This window comes from Python bivittatus, unplaced genomic scaffold, assembly GCF_059951505.1.
Source record: "Python bivittatus isolate LINGU-HERP-01145 unplaced genomic scaffold, Pbiv_v1 ctg000960_np1212, whole genome shotgun sequence".
Classification (NCBI taxonomy): Eukaryota; Metazoa; Chordata; class Lepidosauria; order Squamata; family Pythonidae; genus Python; species Python bivittatus.
In genome coordinates, this window is record NW_028277124.1 from 5,737,571 (window position 1) to 5,757,214 (window position 19,644).

Below are 19,644 nucleotides of genomic sequence, written 5' to 3' on the forward strand. Positions count from 1 at the left end.
ACAGACTGATTAGAGAAATAAAACCAACCCTTGTATTGTACTGGTGGTACCCTCAGCAATTCAGCATCAATTTTAAAAGTTCAAAGGCTGAGAAATTGGAGGGTATGTTTCCAGTGTGGTATACGGCACTTAAAATAGAAGGGCTGCACAAACATGCAAGACAGTCACTCTCTGAAATAACAGAGGCAGAAGCAGCAGTTGGTGTTTGAACACATTAACATGTGAAAATTTTCTAGGGTGTTCCCAATCTGGAAAATGCTGACATGACAAAGCCAGAAGGAGGACAGGAGAGAAAAATCAATCCACCATCAGTTAACTACAGTATTTGTTATTCTAAATATAAGCATATTTTAATTAGGAAGAGTTTCTTTAAAAAAATATTTCTGAAGTTAGCTGATTAAGAAAAAAGTAACATTCCAGTTTAGTCATGCTAATCTGAAGGTATTTTCTTCTGAATTATCAAGTTCTGAAGAACATGTAAATTTTATTATGAGAAAGGTGTTAATGTCCTGCCAAGTAGAGAGAGAGCTTTTGTTTAGCTCACACCTAAATATGTTCTTTTACTGGCATAAATGATTAAGAGATGTTTGTTGAAACAATTATGCCACTTGCTAAACTTTTGATTACTGATGTGACCCTGCTTCCACAAGTGCTAAAAACACACACACACACATACCTAGGGCATTTTAATGTTCCCAAGTGTTAATCCTGAGCTTTCATCCAAGAGAGGACATGGAAGCAGTTCTCATTGAGCTTCAAAAGAATGCAAGAAAATCCCATGTATTGGCTCTACCTATAAGGCCATTCAAGTTTTGCCCAAACTCTGATCAGGTAAGCTTCACTCAGAACCTTTTTGGGGAGGAAAAGAAAAGAGAGAGAGAGAACAGATCCAAAAGCAACATGAATAGTGCCTATAGGGAGCAAGGAAGATGGTCTTGATGGAAATATGCAAGAACCACTTACCTAGGCAAAGGGGGCTGAAACATTTTTAAGCCCTGAAAAGCGAGGTAGTATTTGGAAGTGGCTCAGGCAGACACCTCTCTAATTCACAGCAGTATAAGAAGTAGGAAGAGATCCAGTACAATCTGAGTTGGGAAATTCTGTTATTATAGCCAATCTCAATAAAGGTAGCTCCACTTCCTGTGGAGTTGATTTCCTGGTCTGAGCTACCTAGTGGGTTTGACAGTGCCATCCCTTCCTAGCTTATAATTTGAGGAAAACTGGCTTCCCCAAATTTGGGCAGGAGACATATACATCTCTCCTTTAGTCTAGAATTACAAGCTTCTGACCACAGACAACCAATGTCAGGACAGCAGAAACACATTTCCCTAAATAGTGGCCTGACATCATACAACACGATTAAATGAATTTTTGTAGCCCCATGTATAAAACTAGTGGTTCCATAGGGGTTACAGCTGGGCAAGAAATAAAGATACCACTTCATTTTAATAATTAAATTTTAATCTACGTATCCCAGGGCTTCCTAAACTCTGCAATACAGTACCACGATTGTCTGCTGCAGGCCTGCACAGGCAAAATAAAGAGCAAAGCCTGAAGCAAGTTTTACCTATGCAAGACTGATCAGGTTTTTAAAAATTGTGATCTCCCTTTAAGCTGTTGGTAACCTGCTGAGTGGAGCTTTGACCCACAGTGTGAGAACTTCTCTGCTAAGGTATAGCACAGTAGATGTAGCTTTGACTTAACATTTTGCATGAACTCAACCACTTTAATTTGTAAACCATGGTCTATAGCATGCTGTGGGTTATTCAGCAAAGAAACCAAGGCTTAGGAAAATGTGCATCCTGACGAACCCACTCATCAACTATCATGTGAGATCATTTCAAAAGGAGTTTATGGAACAAATTACTATACGCAAATCCATATTAAGTTAGTGCTACCGTTCACAACATAAGTTGGGTGCATCACATTCAGTTTAGTGTCTATTAGATACAGTAACGTGTCATGATTATTTTTGCTGATCTAAAGCTCTCTTATCCATCAGGTTTTGTAACTACTATTTGGTTACTATTTAGTTATAGCAGTACCCCTGAATATGGCATGCACTATTTTGCCTTAGCCAGGTTGTAGTTAGAATATGTATTCAGATCCTGGCACCATAGTTTAAAAAAGATGTTGGCAAACTGAACCATATACCCAGAAAATATCAACTAAGACAGAGGGTGTGGAAACTAAGTAATATGAAAAAAAACCTGACAGAGCTGAGTAAGCTTAGCCTGGGAAAAAATTATTTAAGAGGGAGATATGATAATAATCCTTAAATAACTGCAAGGCAGTTACACAAAAGCAGAACAGAGTTGTTCCAGAGGGCACAGCTAATACCCATGGGTGGAAATAACAAAGAAGCAGTTTTTATGCTACATATTAATAAAAACATTTTAACAGTGAAAACTGGTGGCTATAGAACAAACTGCCTGAAAAGATGAAGGGCCTTCTTTTACTGGAGGAGTTTAAGCAGAAGCTGGATAATCATCTGTAGGTCTGGTTAGCATCCTGCATTACACAGGGATTAAACTAGATGATTCGCAATGTCTCTTCCAATTCTCATTTTCTGTGAAAAAGGCAAATCTCTGGCTCACAATCAGGGATAGTTAATCCTTTTGCAATTGGATCCTGCACTTTATTCAAATTCTTTTTCCAATAGCCAAGGACCCCAACAAATGGGGCAATAATGCGATAGCTTTCCTGGAGGTTCCCCTTTTCAATTTTTTAAACAAATATATCCTATCATTAAGGTTAGAAACTGAACACACCTATTTTACTTAATTTTACACAGAAAATCAGAAAGCCTATATGCAGTTTGCTGGTGAATTTTGGTAGCACCATCTTGGGGCTCTGAAGACTATGGAAGGAGATCACCCACAAATGCTCCAGACAGCTGCTCCTTGCGAGGAAACCACAAGACAGTGGTCTCCAGTGGGTTCAGAGCTCTGAGAAACAAGGGAATAGCTATCTTGCTCAACCCATGGTCAGTGCCTTTAAGGACACTGGGTTCACATATTTCCTTTTCTAATCACTTTTGGAAATTGCTTGTTAATTGCTTTTCAGCTATTAGGAACCTTTAGGTAGCACTGGGTGAGTTTCCTTCAGTCCTTAGTGAAAGAAGTCTTAACTACAAGTTTAAGAACCTAAAAAAAAAAATTTGGAATAAACAACAAAAGAGTGATTGAAACTTTGATTTTAGAAATTTACAAACGGACTAAGTGTCCAGATAAATCTGAAACAAGATTTTGGAATTAATTATAAAGAATCCTCCCTGTGGGAAAATGCTTTTGTTTTGAATTTTTTTAAAAAAAACAATAAGATGGGACTTTGAAAGTTGGACACTAGAGGGAACTAGAAGGAACTAAATATTATAATGAAAGGAGAAGAACACTTAAACTTGACTAATACAGAATGGAGCAAACTATTTTAATATTGGACATATTGAAGGATATTTTTGAACAATGGACCCAGAAGTTAATTTTAAGAGTGTCTGCCATTATAAAAAGACCATGTTTAAAAGATGTTATGGATGAGGAATAACTTTTATCAGACAAGACAGACTGATCTGAAAGTGGATTTAAAAATGACAAGCTACAAGAATGATATGGAAAAAGATGCTATGCTGAACATACAAAAGAAATGATGTCTTAATGATTAAAAGGGATATACTAATAACAAACCAAGAGAGTGACATGGATAATCTTCCTATATTGGATTTACAAAAGAGGCTTGTTAAAACTTTAAATAATTTTGTGAGAGGAGACAGAAAAAATGAAAAGAAATCAAGTTTTAAGACATTATTTGAAGTGACTAAAGATCAAGATTGTTAAAAGTAAAAGGAAGTAATATAAAGTTGGTTTATTTGATCAAGGTTAAAATAAGATCTCTGGCAATGCTTAATGGACTTTTGCTGATCAGGACTGAAATGGCAAGACTTTTAAAGATTTGTTTATAGATAAGAGATGGGATATGGGAAGAAGAGTTCATTTGTTGTAATTTAAGAGAATGTGATAAGTTACTAAAATTGTTTATACTTGTGATGAAGGGGGAAGTCATTTCTTTATATATTTCTTTTCTTTTTCTTTACTATATTCTTATTTTTTCTTTTCTATTTTTTTCTATTTTCTTTTTCTTTTCTGTACTTTCGATTTTTTCAATTTTTTCTTTTTTTTTTTTTAGTTTGTATTTATTTTTTTATCATGATAGATTTCAGTATTTTTCTATATGATGCTCTCACTTCACTGCTTGCCAATTAAATAAGGGCTTATCTGCACTGCCAGTTGCCTCCTCACCTATACAGGCCAACAACTGTTTTTGGATGAAAGGAACAGACAACATTGCCCAGCACTCAGAACTCACCCATCACAAAAACAATCTCCAGGCATTATATGTCATTCAGCAGTTATGCCCCTTCCTCAATCAGGAGGCCCTCTGCATGGTCACTCATGCCCTGGTCACCTCCCGGTTGGATTATGGTAACGCACTCTACATGGGGCTACCCTTGAAGAGTATCCAGAAGCTACAGCTGGTGCAGAATGCAGCGGCATGGACAGTTCTGAATGTCCCTAGGAGGGCATGTATAACACCACTGTTACGTGAGCTGCACTGGTTGCCAGTCTGCTTCCAGGTCCAATTCAAGGTGTTTATCATCACCTTTAAAACCCTTCATGGCACAGAACCAGGTTATCTGAGGAGCCGTCTTGCCCCAGTTACTTCAGCCCACCCCACTCAGTCCAGCAGAAGGGGCGTGTTGCAGACCCCACCAGTCAAGGAATTTCAATTGGTGGGGTCTAGGCAGAGGGTCTTTTATGCTGTGGACCCCGCCCTATGGAACAATCTGCCTCCCAAGGTCCAGTGTGCCCCCACTCTCATGGCCTTCAGGAAAGGGGTGAAATCCTGGCTGTGCCAGAAGGCCTGGGGGCCAGATGGGGGCTCACACCAGTGGAGGTGGCTTGTGGGGTGATTGACCTTGCCCCCCCCTGGTCATCTTGAATGTTTTTAGTATTTATGTACAGGGTTTGTTGTCTATATTTGATTTTTAATGGATTAATTTATTTTAACTATTTATGGAGGATTTTTAATTGTTGATAGGGTTTCTGATTTTAACTGTGGGCCGCCCAGAGTCACCCGTTGGGGGGAGATGGGCGGCATACAAATTTAATAATAAATAAAAATAAATAAATTATAACCGCTGTCTTATTGCAAGACTATTATGAAAGTGAGCTTCAGAAGACATTAAAGACCAACAGGGTGGCAAGAAAGATATTTTTATTTTAAAATCTGCATGTACTGCATGTACTATACATGCATTTAATGCTTATCTTTGTATATAAAAATGTCATTTAACTTTGTAACACACACACACAGTATGTCCACTAAGACCCACCCATAGGAAGAAAAGCAACTGGGTGTTGCTCTCCTAGAACAGAAAGGTTGGAGGTTACCGCAGCCGAGGAATTGTCCAATGGGGAGACACAGCAGCCTGCTGTCTTGTTCAAACTGAATGTTGCCAAAGTGTCTTAAAAGAATCTCTTAAAGTTGGCTTACGGTCAAGCTGGCATAAGCATAGGGCAGGAACAACTGAAGGGTATACTGTGAATATGCCCTAAGTGTACTCCTACATTCATTTGATGCCTTCAAGAAAAATAACGAGGAAAATAACGCAAGAAGAGAGATGGATTCTCTTCCCATTTTTGAGAGGCACGAGCATAATTTCCAAAACAAATGTCAACCCAGGAACATGGATGGGATGGTAGGGAACAGGAACTTTGCTCAGCAAATGGAAATTGGTTATTTATATTTTAATATCTTTAGTGTCACCCCAAAGTGTAATATGAGCAATTATGAAGAAATAAGAAGGCAGTTAATTCCAATGTGAGTGTTAGCCTACACGCAGCACTGGAAGAAATGGAAAAGCAGTTCAACCAATTTAGTGCCACTTTTAAATATTCTCATTAATCTCCAACACCTTCCTCCACTATTAAAATGCTAATTACAAGAAGACCTTGCTTTTACTAGCTACTAGTCATTTTGATTGGCTATTTTTTAAGAAACTGAAGTGATTGTGGGAGGCTAAAACAGCCTTCTCAAATCTGACGCTTGCTGGATGTGTCAGCCTTCACTTTCAAAACTTCTGGAGGACTGCTGGGGGAGGCTGTAAGGAAGATGACCTTGACAGAGATATGCAGGAACTGTTACCTGAAACATTTTTTTAAGTCCCGGGAAACAAGATAATATTCAGAAGCAGCTCAAGCGGAAACCTCCCTGATTCACTGGAGTATAAGGAGGGAGAAGAGGTACAGCACAATCCGACCTGGGAGATTCTGTCATTATAAGCCAATCTCAACTAAAGTAGTTTTAGCCCTAAAGTAGTTTAGTGGGCTTGGTTTCCTGGTCTGGTCTACTGAGTGGGGCTGACAGCTAGACTGAAAATATGAACAATCCAGAAGGAACCATTCCTCCAAATCTGAACGGGTCTCCAAATCTATGGCCAATTTTGTTTTTAAAAGCAAAACAACCAGCTCCAAAGCTGCAGTCTTGATTGGTGAGACCATGCAGGGCAAAGTAACTCTGTCTCCCTGCCAATTTATTTCTCCCCAAAGTTGATTTACAGGGAGAAGAATAACTTTCTAGATGTTTTCCCCACTGAGAGAAAAAGAACAAGCAGAAACCTAAACACCAAGATGATTCCACCAAGTGGAAAAACAACCCCAAAACAAAGACCACAAGTAAGTCCCTGTGGTTAAACTCTAGAGGCCTAATGAGGTAGAAACTCAAATCAGTATTAGATGGGTTTGGTTTTACCATGTAGATCAAAATAGTCCTTTTCTGCTTCAGTGAGTCTATAAACAATGAACTGAAAACAATCTCTTCAGTTGAAACTATGTGTAACCTGCGGTTGCACGTTGCTTGTTTTCCCATCCCTCCAACAAAAACCAGCTGTAGGAACTTGTAATATGGAGTGGACGTCTAGGCTAGTCTGATTCCCTTAAAAAGGAATCCTTGAGATCTGTTTGAAATGCATTCTTGGCTCTTGTTTCCCAATGCATTTGCTTACCTAGCAATCAAATGCCAACCCAGAACAGAACAGACCAAGTCGTCAGCAGACATGCAGAGAGAACCCACCAAATCAACACTGTCCCAGAGGATATGTGAGCACAACAAGGCAGCAGACAGGTTGGACCCTGAATATATGAACAGCCAACTCAGGTGTGCCAAACTCATAATGAAATTTCCTAATGACAAACATTTCTACCCTCTGTACAGGATCTAGGCTTCATTTCTCTTTGAAAAATAGAGCAGAAAGAAGAAAGGGGAGTCTGAAGGACACAGTAACTCCATTTAGCATTTGAAATAATACCAGAAATTGCATGCAACAATATTCACCATAGAAACAGTATTTTGATGGCAGTCTGGCTCAGAGCTCTGTATATGTCCTTCCTATGTGCCCTCTTCCTTACTGTTGGTAGAAAGGAGACTATACTTAAACATATTAGAATGATACCAACAAAAGAAAAAAAAACCTACTGAAAATAATCCTCACATCCTCATCCTCATCTTATTTTTATTATGTTGTCGTTGTTGTTGGTTGTACAGTCAGCCAGATGTTTAGCCTGTATTTGGCATTTTTATCCACCTATTGAGTCCTTCCCAAGGACCTGGGATAGGCAGATGTTGTTGTTTGATGATGTTAAAGGTGTCATCGCAGGATGCAAGCTGTTCCAAGTAAAGCTGCCTTTTGCAATTGACCAATGGTGATTTTGTCAATGCCGATGATCTTCAAGTGGTGCTCCAGATGTTTTGGGGTTGCACCTGTTGGCTCTACTTCACACTGCTTATCCAGGTCTAGTCATGGGTAAACCTGGGTAACCAATGTAATCTCCATAGGCAATAATGTACCCAGTAATACCTCCTTTGAAACCCAGCAGGTTCCTTATCCCATCTAATTTTATATTTTTAACTAACCTTTTTATTTTATTTTTAAATGAAGCTAGCATGCTGCCAAGCAGAGAGTCAGCTTCAGGCAACATCTTGAAGGCATCCTTGGAAAATAAAATGATACCGGGCTGCAGCCCCAGAATGATAGGGCTAACACTTTTGTTTGGAAAAACTGACTATGGGAAGCTGATATACACAGGGCTAAAGAGAATGGTGAGGAGCAATTTCAATAGTGTGCCTTCTGGTAAAAAGGAGTTTTGTGACTGCATATACTATGACAGCTATTTTGTGAGATTGCTGGTAGCAAGTACTCAGAATTTCCTATGTGTCTATGCCCCAAAAGGTTAGGTAGTTCTGTTAAAGATTGAAATACTTCTTTAGTAAGCAACTACTAACATCTGTCTCCTATAGCTAGTAGTATGTACACTTTTAATTCTACAACCCACTACCTGTAGTGGTATGTGGGAATGACACTGAGAGACGGGGAAGAGCCACAGCCAGAGATAGCTGCTTAAGAGGCAGCTTAGCGCGAAGAAGGAATGTGGGCATGGCAAACTTCTTGGAAGGGATCCTCCCTAGTTTCTTGGGCTGTAAAGCTGGCGGGGGAGAAGCGTACTTTCAGACTTGCAAGATTCTGTTAATGTAACCTTACAATAAAGTAGAATTAGTTCATCTGGGCGTGCTTCCTGTCTGGACCACCTTGTAAGGCCAGCACTATATAGATTAAAGACATTTCTTAGAATACTGCCTCTGAAATCCCAAATTCTCTTTAGTCTCTTGGGTTGGAAAAACCTGCTAACTGCTGTTGTCATCTACCACTATCCACCAGGTTCAATGGTCCAATGAGCTATACATTGTTATGCAAAAGGCATAAAACCAATGAGAAACTGAAACTATGCTGCTGTATGTATTTCTGAAACATAACTTGAATGCTACTGTCTATTTTATATTTGGGTTGGGACCTGGCCCAAGCCTCCTCTAACCACCAACCCACAGAGGTCCATGGCAGAGGAGTTTGGAAAAAGCAGGAAAAACCAATTAAAAATTAGCTAAGCCAGCCATGTTTACTTTACTTCTCTGCAAAGCTCATTCTTTGAAGATACTAAAAACTAGGCCTGTTCATTACTGGCAAATTCACCTGTCTGATGACTCTACCCCTCCAAGCTACAGAGCTTGTAAACAGCTGTTAGCATCTTGTTTAAGCCTTATATAAGATGTGAATGCAGTGCATCTGTGGGAGTGAGAAAGTGTCTCCACGGTATGAAGTTTGTTTATGGAGACATTCTCAGTAGGAAGTCCCTGGGGGATGATGCAGTAAGTCCTAAACAAGCCAGAGAAAGTTGTTTCTAAACCACATTTGTTCATGGGAAAGAGTGGTCAATAACAAATGAGCCTGACTTGCCACATCAGGTGAATACAGCCACTGGTTTATGTTTGGTTTACCTAAAAAAATGATAAAAGTCAAGGAGCACAGTGAAAAAATGGGACTAAAATTAAATATAAAGAAGACCAAACTAATGACAACAGGTACAACAACCAGCCTTAGAACTGACAGTGAAGATACTGAAGTGGTAGATAACTTCTACTTTTTAGGATCAACCATCAACAGTAAGGGAACAAGCAGTCAAGAAATACACCACAGACTGTACTTGGTACAGCAGCCATGAAGGCCTTGGAAATGATTTTCAGATGCCATGATGTGTTTACACCTACAAAGATCAGAATAGTGTAAGCAATTGTATTCCCTGTGACGCTCTATCGGAAGTGAGAGTTGGACTTTCAAAAAGCAGGCTAGGAAGAATATTGATACTTTTGAACTTTGGTATGGAGAAGACTCCTGAAAATACTGTGGACAGCCAAGCAAGTAAACAAATGGATCATTGAACAAATCAACCCAGAGTTCTCACTCAAGCCACAAATGACCAGGCTCAAATTATCCTACTTTGAACACATTATGCAAAGACCTAGCTCTCTAGAGAAGGCTCTAATGCTGGGAAAGGTGGAAGGAAAGAGAACAAGAAGATGATCAGCAGCAAGGTGGACGGATTCAATTACAGTGGCAATGAGTGCACTTTTGGAAGACCTGGAGGACCAGGGTAGGGTCAGATTGTCATGGAGAGAATGTATTTATGTGGTTGCTAAGAGTCAACACCAACTTGATGGCACATAATCAATTATAAGCTATGGTTAAAGCAAATTATGGTATAGCATGATGTGTGAACATAGCCTCTAACTTTTTATAGCATTTTGATATCATAACTAAGATTTCTTCTTTAGATGGAAAAACTTTCAACTTCTTTCTGTTATCTTATACATTTGACTTTTTTTTTTTTTTTTTTGCACCAAGCATTTCTTGCTAGAATTGTTTAAAGTGTTGGTCTAATTTAAGTAGATAAAATTCCTTGGAGTATTTCAAACTCTGAATAGACCAAATCATTTCATTTCTTACTGCCAAAGGCTAGTTCTTAATTAAAGTAAAATCCTCTTAGGTGTATTAGAAAATTTAAGAGCCATTTCACTGGTCTGCATGGCCCAATTAAACCTCCTCCTGTACTGCCTGCTATTTGGCTTTTTTTTTCCTCCAAGTATGTCTAAAAGAGACATATACCAGTAAAACCATATAATTATTCTATTGATTCTCTAGAAATAATGGTGGAATGGTGCCACAGGAAATATTCAACAGTCCTCACCCTCATCCCAAATGGAATTCCACGTTTATACTACCTAGTTAGTTCTACATGTGTAGAGCCATCAAAGCTATACTGCCAGGCTGTACTTAATGAATGCTTACAACAAAGGTTTGGTTGTATGTATACTGGTTAGCTTATTTTTGTTGGTTTTAAAATAATTTCTCAGGACACCCATTTAAGTCAGCATTTTGCAGCCATTGTTTGTACTATAGTTTTTAAAACCCTTTAAAATTTATAATGCTGGCCAATTTATTTTTACATATTTTTTTGTAGATCATGTCTACTTCATCAGACAAATAGTCTGAAAACCAAAAACACACATGATAATTGATGTTTCAGATAAACTCCAGAGAGCCTTGCATTATTTATGATTACTGTCTACTAAGTTCTGGTCCCTTTCCTTATTTTTCTACCATTGTATCTACCTGTAAAATCCCTTTCACAGTACTTTCCATTCATCTGATAAAATGGACACAACCTACAATCAGGACACCTCATATCAAAATTCTAAGGTACCAAAAGATTCTACTATGGATATTTCTTTGAAAACATTAGTAAAGCTGCAATATTTCCTTTTCTTATAGGAATGATTTGTAGCTCATTACTTAGCCTTTATGATGTATCATGCTATAATTAGGAACTCCTTGGTTCAATGCACTCCACAATATAGGTAGTCCTCATTTAGCAACCACAACTGGGACCAGCAACTCGGTAATTAAGCAAAGTGGTCGCTAAGTGAAACTTAGCTATGATCTTACCTCCACATTCCTTTGCTTTAGAGACCTGTGAAGGTTATAAATGTGAGGATTGGTCATAAAGTTACTTTTTCATCACTGTTGTAACTGCTAACAGTTTCTAAATGAGGCAGTCTCTAAACAAGGACTACCTGTATATATTAGTATACACATACGGATTCAAAAATGATACCCTCTTTTACAAAACTGAAGAAGTATGCAAGTTATATAAACTTTAAATAAATATAAAAATATAATAAATTGAAATATGAGTAAGTTCTGGGTGGTATTATATGATGTCACTTCATTATTTATTTATTTATTTATTTATTATTCAGCCTTCCTATTCAATCTCATAGTCACAGAAATGAGTTTTCTATGAGTAGAAAGGTAGAGCATGAACTCATAGAATAAAATATAATTTTTACAATAAAGTATAGATATGATTTTAAGATGAACATATGAGCCATTAATAGAGTACACTGGAGCAGCATTATCTAAAATGAATATTGATAGAAAGACTATTAATAAGCAATAAAGTACTGGAAAACAGCACAAAATTTTAAACAGCATGATGACATAGATAGATTAATACAAGTTTAATGCACTCTGGTCAAGTAACTAATTGTTCCATCCTTACTTGAAAATTATTTTGCCCTTATGTAGAATCTGAGATCTAATAAGATATGACACAAGTATTTCTTCTATGTTCTAAAGTATTACCTAAAGTAAGTCCGTTTTATAGGAAGCATAAGTATTCCATGTTTTCAATTCTGATCAAGGAGTAACCCACACTATTGTTTTTTCCTAGTACTATGATGTCTTCCTCACTAATGTAGCACATGACACATTCTCCAGCTATTCTAATAAGGTTCTTCCTTTTCCATATTTCATTTTCCTTCAAAATACTTTTATGTCGACTTTCCATTTGTCTCCACGAACAAGCTACATGTTTTCCAAAACTAGCAACAACAAAAACAGTCAACTAAATGAAATCTACTGGAAAAAGACTTTGCTGTTCACGCCAAGCAATGTACATTGTTAATATTTCAAAACAATACAACACCACAAAAAAATAGCATGACATTCCATTTCTCCTGCAATTGCAGAGTTATGGGTAGCTTATATGCTCACCCTATAAATGCAAATTATAAAACAAACATGACATTTTTCCAACTATCTTCCCCATACTTAGAGCACTACTATTAGTTGTAGCACTAAACTACTTACTAGCATGGCTGCAATAATATCAAATGCTTTCACTTTTGACTCTTAAGCACTGGCTAATTTTAACTATAGTTCGTTCAGACAAATCATCTTTGTAAGCTATCATTTCATTGATCTGTTGCACTCTATTAAAATTTGTGGAGTTTGGAGAATGAAGCAAGTTAGAATTAATCTGTTTTAGATTAATTCTAACTTGCTTCATTCTCCAAACTCCACAAATTTAATACTTTTAATTCCTCTTCTCCTCACAGCCATGCCACATAATTATGGATGGTAGTTATGGTAGGCGGGAACTCTTATAATAAACTATGATTTATTATGATGCCCCAAAGCAGCCAGCAGCTGTTACAAAATCTTTTGCAACCTAAAGCAGGTGAATGGCTTGAAAACAGTAAGTCACTTTACAGGTTTGGGGCTATCACATAGTTCTATTTATTTTCAAGTGATATTATTTATGCAAATATTCTGCATGGTTTTTACAACTGTGATTTTGCAGATTAATAAAGAATCTAGATAGAAAGAATACATGTGAAATTGTCTATCTGTATAAAAGAAGCGGCACCTTGAAATGCATCTGAAAAACCATATTGCTACTGATCATGGGTATTTATGAGCACGTCAGTACTTACAAATGCCAGCGCTTGCATTATTGCCGACTTCTCCAGCCTGTTGTCTTCCAGATCTGCTGGACATGAAGAATTCTCAGCTAGCATGGCAAAATGAAACAAATGCATCACCAGTATGTCAGAACAGAAGTGTTTCTGCTGTACTCACTATACCCCCAGGAATTCATTCCAGAAATGACAATTTCCATTAAAGAATAAAATCAACTTGAGATCTATAATTGAAGACTTGCAATCCATGGACATTTTGAAAAGCCCAAGCTTTCCTCATCAGTAGTCTGTGTCCCTTTAGTGGCCCCAAAACAAAGAACCACTGCTCTTCCAGTTCCCACACACACCCCGTTTGATGGATATGAGGACAATTCTTTGTAACACCTTGGGAATAAGTAAATATTTATTTATTGGCCAGTCTGGTATTCTCAGGCGCCTTGTACACAACTCTTTGCTGCCCTTTTAATGTCAAAAAATTGAGGCTTTTAAATAGTCTAGCTAAGGCAAGCTGGTGAAATACATCAGAGTGCTCCCATGTATGTGTATACACACACACATACACACACCTTTAAATGTTTCCAGCTCAACCATAGCACCCTGCTAAGAAGCCAGCCATGGCACAGAATAAATGATTATTTTCTTAGAAGTCAGCCTTTAGAACTGCTAGTGTTCAAAGTCACAGTTCCAGCAGTGATGTAGATGTCCTTTAGCCCTTGCAAGCACAATTGATTCTCTGCATTTACATGACTGTAGAAAAACCAGTTTCTGCTATACAAATAACTCCACCTCTTTTTTGAAATTATTTGTCCATGCATCTGTTAGGAGGACAAGGGCAGCTTTGTACAAGTGTCCCCTCAACCAAAGGCAGTTACCTGTATCCACAGCAACCATGAAATCCACACAACTTTTATTTCAATAGGAGCCAAAGGCCAGGCAAACATTCATTTAATGCATCTGAGAATGTAGGAGGGATATTTTGTTTTGTTTTATTTCACTGGGAAAACAAGTATGTCTTCTAGACATTTCAGGCAAAGATAAATAACTAGTTTCTAGGCCAGAAAACAAAATAATTTGCAAAAAAAAATTCCCCCAATTTCCATTTTAGTCACAGAAAGTAACCACTAAGCATTTGAAACCTTAAACAAGCTTACTGCACACTGTAATCACATCAACAATGATGGCATACACTAGAGACAGGAAAGTTTTTTACTTTCCCAGCAACAATACTGAGATGTTTAAACATAAGAAAGATGTATCAGTCTCCAGAACAAAAGACACCTGAAACTGCCACAGTAAATAAATGTCCACAAGGAAATGATAATGTCATGAGAGCCCAGCATTTATACTTCTTGCTAAAAGGGAAAAGGAAAAGATGAAATTGAAATAAAGTTATCGTGAATGACCCTTACCCCAAAATGATAAAACTGAGCCATTACAATAATACTTTATTCATTGTTTTAGTTTATAAGCCATTTGCCAGCCCTAGGACTCTAGGACTAAAAGTAATATTTAAAACTTAGATATCCCAGCTCACATATTATTTATATTTTCCCATCAGTCTATGTAGAATTTTTCAGGGTTTTATATTAACAACACTACTAGCCCCCTGCTCCCAAGGAGCTTCTAATTATTCTTAGAAAGAAACAAACTGTTGACAAGAGTTTCCCACCTCAATATCATGCCCCTTTTATGATTGTCCACAATTTCCCAGACACATTACGTGACATACCTGGTAGAAATGTGCCTGCTCGTGGGATCCCAGAAGTACCCTTTTATTAATGAAGCAGTCTGGAAGCAGTCAACTAAAACCTGCCCAAATATACTTTTTTAAGAAAATGCTCATTGAGTGGTTTTTTGCAGATATAACTTATGGTCTTGATCATTGTAACACTAATTTCCCCCACCTGAGAAGCCATCTGAGAGAGTGGATTTTATCAGAAACTCATTCATTATTAACTAAGGAACTGCCCTGATGTCCCTGTCTTCCATCAGCACTCTTGCCACTGAGATGGTTCAGCTGAGTTCTCTGAAGAGAGCCTTTAGCTCATGGACTACAAAATCAATATAGAATGGGCACAGCTGCTAAACTCAGCTTTTGTTTTGCCATTAAGCTCCTGTTTATCCCTCTCTGGTTATAATTAATTGCAAGGATAACCATTTGTAGATCCTTTAATATATGTATGGAAGAGGAAGAGGGAAGTAAGAGAAAGAAAATTTGCACTAATGTACTTTTACACTCAGCAAACTTGTTTTTAATTTTCATGTTGCAATATTTTAAAGATGGATAAGAAAGCTGCAAGATTCCTAAAATCCAGACCAAGAAAACCTTAAGCCCTACAAAGATTACACCTGGAGCCAGGATGGCTAAATATTAGTATTTTCAGAAGTGTGTGGACATTAGCCTAAGCACAAGTAAAGGCATACAGGATCTTCCAAATGTGTGGACTGTATTTCCCACTAGCCCTTGCCATTGGCCATTTTGGCTGGGAGAGACAGGTGTTGAAGGCCAAGGCACCAGCTTGCATCCTTTTCTACACTAAGTCTTAAACGGATGATTCAAGGCACAGATGGCCATTCATCTTTATGCACTTCCACAACGTTTGAGCTAACAATGGCAACTACCAATAATCATCCACACCAGGCAAGAAAACTTTATCACAGTCCTTGGATAGAATATAATAGAGATGATGGTTGTTTATGAGATGCCCAGTAAAACCTCCCATGTTGAGGCCAGGTAGTGCTAAGGTTATGTATCTAGATGTCTTCTCTGATCAACAATTTTGCTGAGCCAGATATTATCTCTTCTGCAAAGCATTTAGACAGATACACTGGTTGCCTCAGAAACCCATACTGTTTTGAATATATTTGAGGAAGAGTTTTAAGACAATAAACCAATCATTAAGTTTCATTGATTATTTTTAAAATGTAATCAAAATGAATACAGATAATAATATAAGAAATTCAGAATACAGAACTGATGTTCCCTACATTGCAAAACAATTGGTCTCAGTTTTTTTTTTTAATTAAATACATTTCTTATAATCATACAGCAAGGTTAATTCTTAAAAATATCTATATATATTCTGGTTTACCAGGTCCTTCAATGGATGTTTCTGAAAGGTTGGTTGTTGACCTTCTAAAGTTGGAGATTCAATTGTGGTCTGACTGTAAGGCTCCTTTGATTTGAGAGCAAACCTGTAACTCACTGAATGCAATCCTCTCCCTTTTCTTCCTGTGAGAACACCAAGATCCAAAAAAGAATTATTGTGGATGCCTGGGGGCAACCTCTCTATTATAAACAACCAACATTTTGGAAGATGGGAATGGAGGGATGGCTGCCACAGTGCTATTATTCATGATATGTCACAAGAAACAGATTGGGACCAAAGTATGCCCACATTTGGAATGGAGTAGCTTCAGACCCATCCATTCTAGGTAGATGAAAATCTGTCTGAATTAAAGTCAACACAGGATCCATTCAATAGGTGCACTGTTGCTTGAGAGAACTGAATATTCTGCATTAAGGGCTTTGTGAATTTTGGGTTATATGTATAGTCCAAAAGCAGAATTCAGACTGCCTCACTTTTAAGCAATTTGCTGTTTTTAAGATTCTTATATACTTTTGACAGTAAGCACTTTACATTTATTAGTAATTATTTTACCTATGTGTTTCATCATCATTCATTCATTGTCTAAAATATATAGTATCATCCTATACATCTTGCTAGCAAGCTTTCTGACAATATCCCTTGGCATCTGAAGGTACCGCTTCTTCATTTGAAATATTGATGTAAGTAGATTTTAGTGTGTGGTTGCTAATGACTCTATTAAATAATAAGAAGCTTTACTCAATATATAACATCCAGAAGCAGGGAACCTGTACTATAGATATTCATGTTGTCCTCAAATTATTATAGAAGAATTCTGTTAACCTAGATATTCTTTTACATGCCTATTTATCTGCTTTTGTGCTATATTACATTATCTGGTCTTGGTTCCAAATCTATGGCACACCTTGTCTGGTTGTTAGACATGACAATGATACTTAGATCCCTTCAGGATGTGACTTACTTTGATACATAAGCAGATGACATCCAACAGACTCCAGATCAGGACTTGATAACAGCTGATCACTTAAATTCAAGGAGCACACCCAGCAGCTCATGAGCAAACGCACAAAGACTAGTTTGTGACACCTAGAGCAATGCTCCATCAAATTTCAATGGCAGTCAGACTGCAGCACCAAGAAAATAATAAATAAATGCCAGAAAAAAACTCAGAGAAAACTCCTGATTTCCATCCTAAAAGTCTATTTTTTAAAAGCAAGATAATCCATTTCTGCCATAGCTGCTTATCGCACGGGGGGGGGTCTGACCAGCCACTTTAGCTGCTTGTCTTTTAAGAGATGAGCAGATCATAATTCATTTTAAACAGAGGAAAAGGTTGTACTAAATTCCCCAGGTGCTCCCTAACAATTCTGGTTGCAAATCCCTGGCTTTTCCTTTGCAGAAAACCAGAAATTTATATACAGATACACTTGAGTAATGAATTATTCCGTTAATGTTTAGTTAAAATCCACGTATTTAAAAGTTGAAGATGAAAAATCAGTACCTCTGATTGATTATGTGCCATTAAGTTGTTGTCAACGCTTAGGTAGCTTTAACTTAAGTAAGGTTTTGTTACTGTTTTGGGCCTGCTCACTTTTGCAAATGTGGCCCCATCATGCTACTCAAAGGTCAAAATGGCTTTTGACCGGTAAAATGTTGAAACCATTCATGGAAAACATCTTTATTTTTTATCCATGGTTTAGCACTGAACGTACTTAAGCACTGTATATTTCAATTTTACTTTATTTCGCTTTCCTTTTTTTTCCTGTTCTGTTTTTTTAGTCAATATTATCAATGTGCCTTTAAATATGTTTCAGTTTATTATACTACAGCTTTATATTGTTTATTTTCCCTAGGAAAACATTCTATTTTGGATGTCTTGGGCTCAACACAATTTTTCTCTGTGTGTGGAATATCTTTTTACTTTTTATTCTTAATATTCAGTAAGGCAAGAAGAAACAATAATACAAGGTAACAATGCAAAACTTATGTCAACATTCAATCATAGGTTGCATATAACATTCAATGTATCAGTAGAAGATTTATTATTAGTAGCATGTTATATAATCTTTCCAGATCCAATAAAACACGATTCATCCTTTGAGAAGTCAGTATTCGGATTTTATCAGTCACTTTTTCCATAAGAGCAACTGACCACACTTGACCACACACCAATTATTCAATTATAGGTTATCTAGAAATTTCCAGTTTTGAGCAATTCTCAATTCTGCAACCAGGAGTAAGAATACAAAAAGCTCCTTTTTGTTTAGTTTGAAGTTATTTCCCTCAAAAATAGGTAATAATCCTAATTCTGGAATACATTCTACTTTTTGTTTAATTATTATTCTAACTTCTTTAAACATTGTCTTCCAATAAGGCACCACCTTTTCACAAGCCCACCACATATGAAAAAATGTTCCTTCTGATTGCAACCCCACCAACATTTTGATGAATAATTATCGCTATTTGTCCTACTTTAGTTGGAGTTAAATGCCAGCAATGTAATATCTTCCACTGCATCTCTTCTATGGAAGCTTATAGAAAACCACCTAAGTTCCAAAATGTTTCCCACTTCATCTCTCCTATTTGTTTTCCTAACTCTGTATCCCAAACTTCTTTTAAACATAAAAGAAAAAAAAATGGCAAAATAGCAGAAATGTAAGAGCTACATTAGGCCTGTACTATTCTATGAACAACAATGCGGAGTAGGAATTCCCACTCCCAAAAGGAGTCACAGAGGATAATACTAATAGTTTTACCAATGTCAATAAAGTATTTCCTAGAGATTAAAATGATGCAACCTTTTAAATGTACTGTCCAAGCTTAAATATTCCACTGCTTCTCTAACCTACTTATTTTCCGATATATTTTCCATTTTTTTATGATGAAGATCAAAAAAAGGATTCCACTGCTTTCTCTCCATTTGTTAGTATAAGATTTTATATGCCATCTCTGAAATTCAGGTAAGCCTTCAAAAGTGTTTAACAGCTACATTTTAATTTATTCTGTTCATCTTATCTTTAATTTTACTATGGCGCAGACAATAATGTTTGAAGAAGTCACCACAATAACTTATTACTGTAGATTATTATCCAAATAGAAACAAAGATAAAATCCTTGGCAGGATGCTATGACTTACTGATGAAAAAAAATAATACAATTACTTGTACCTATTCCATTTTCATTTATATAGGCGACGAAGTAGAAAGAATTAGACCTTTCTTGCTGTCATCTGATGGAGTTGAAGTTACTGTAATCTAAAAAAGTTTGCAGAGAGATGATCAACCATTTGTATGCTCAACCCTAGCCTTTTCTACTAATAAAACCTTTG

The 19,644-nt window shown here is 37.1% G+C and overlaps 1 protein-coding gene across 1 annotated transcript in view; it reads right to left on the reverse strand.

The window, feature by feature from the left end:
- Positions 1-19,644, reverse strand: part of SEMA5A (semaphorin 5A) — a 171,032-nt gene that overhangs the window by 109,549 nt on the left and 41,839 nt on the right. Inside the window, exon 2 of the mRNA XM_025166265.2 lies at positions 13,222-13,298. The gene's annotated coding sequence lies outside the window, so the exon portion shown is untranslated. The remainder of the gene's footprint in view (positions 1-13,221; positions 13,299-19,644) is intronic.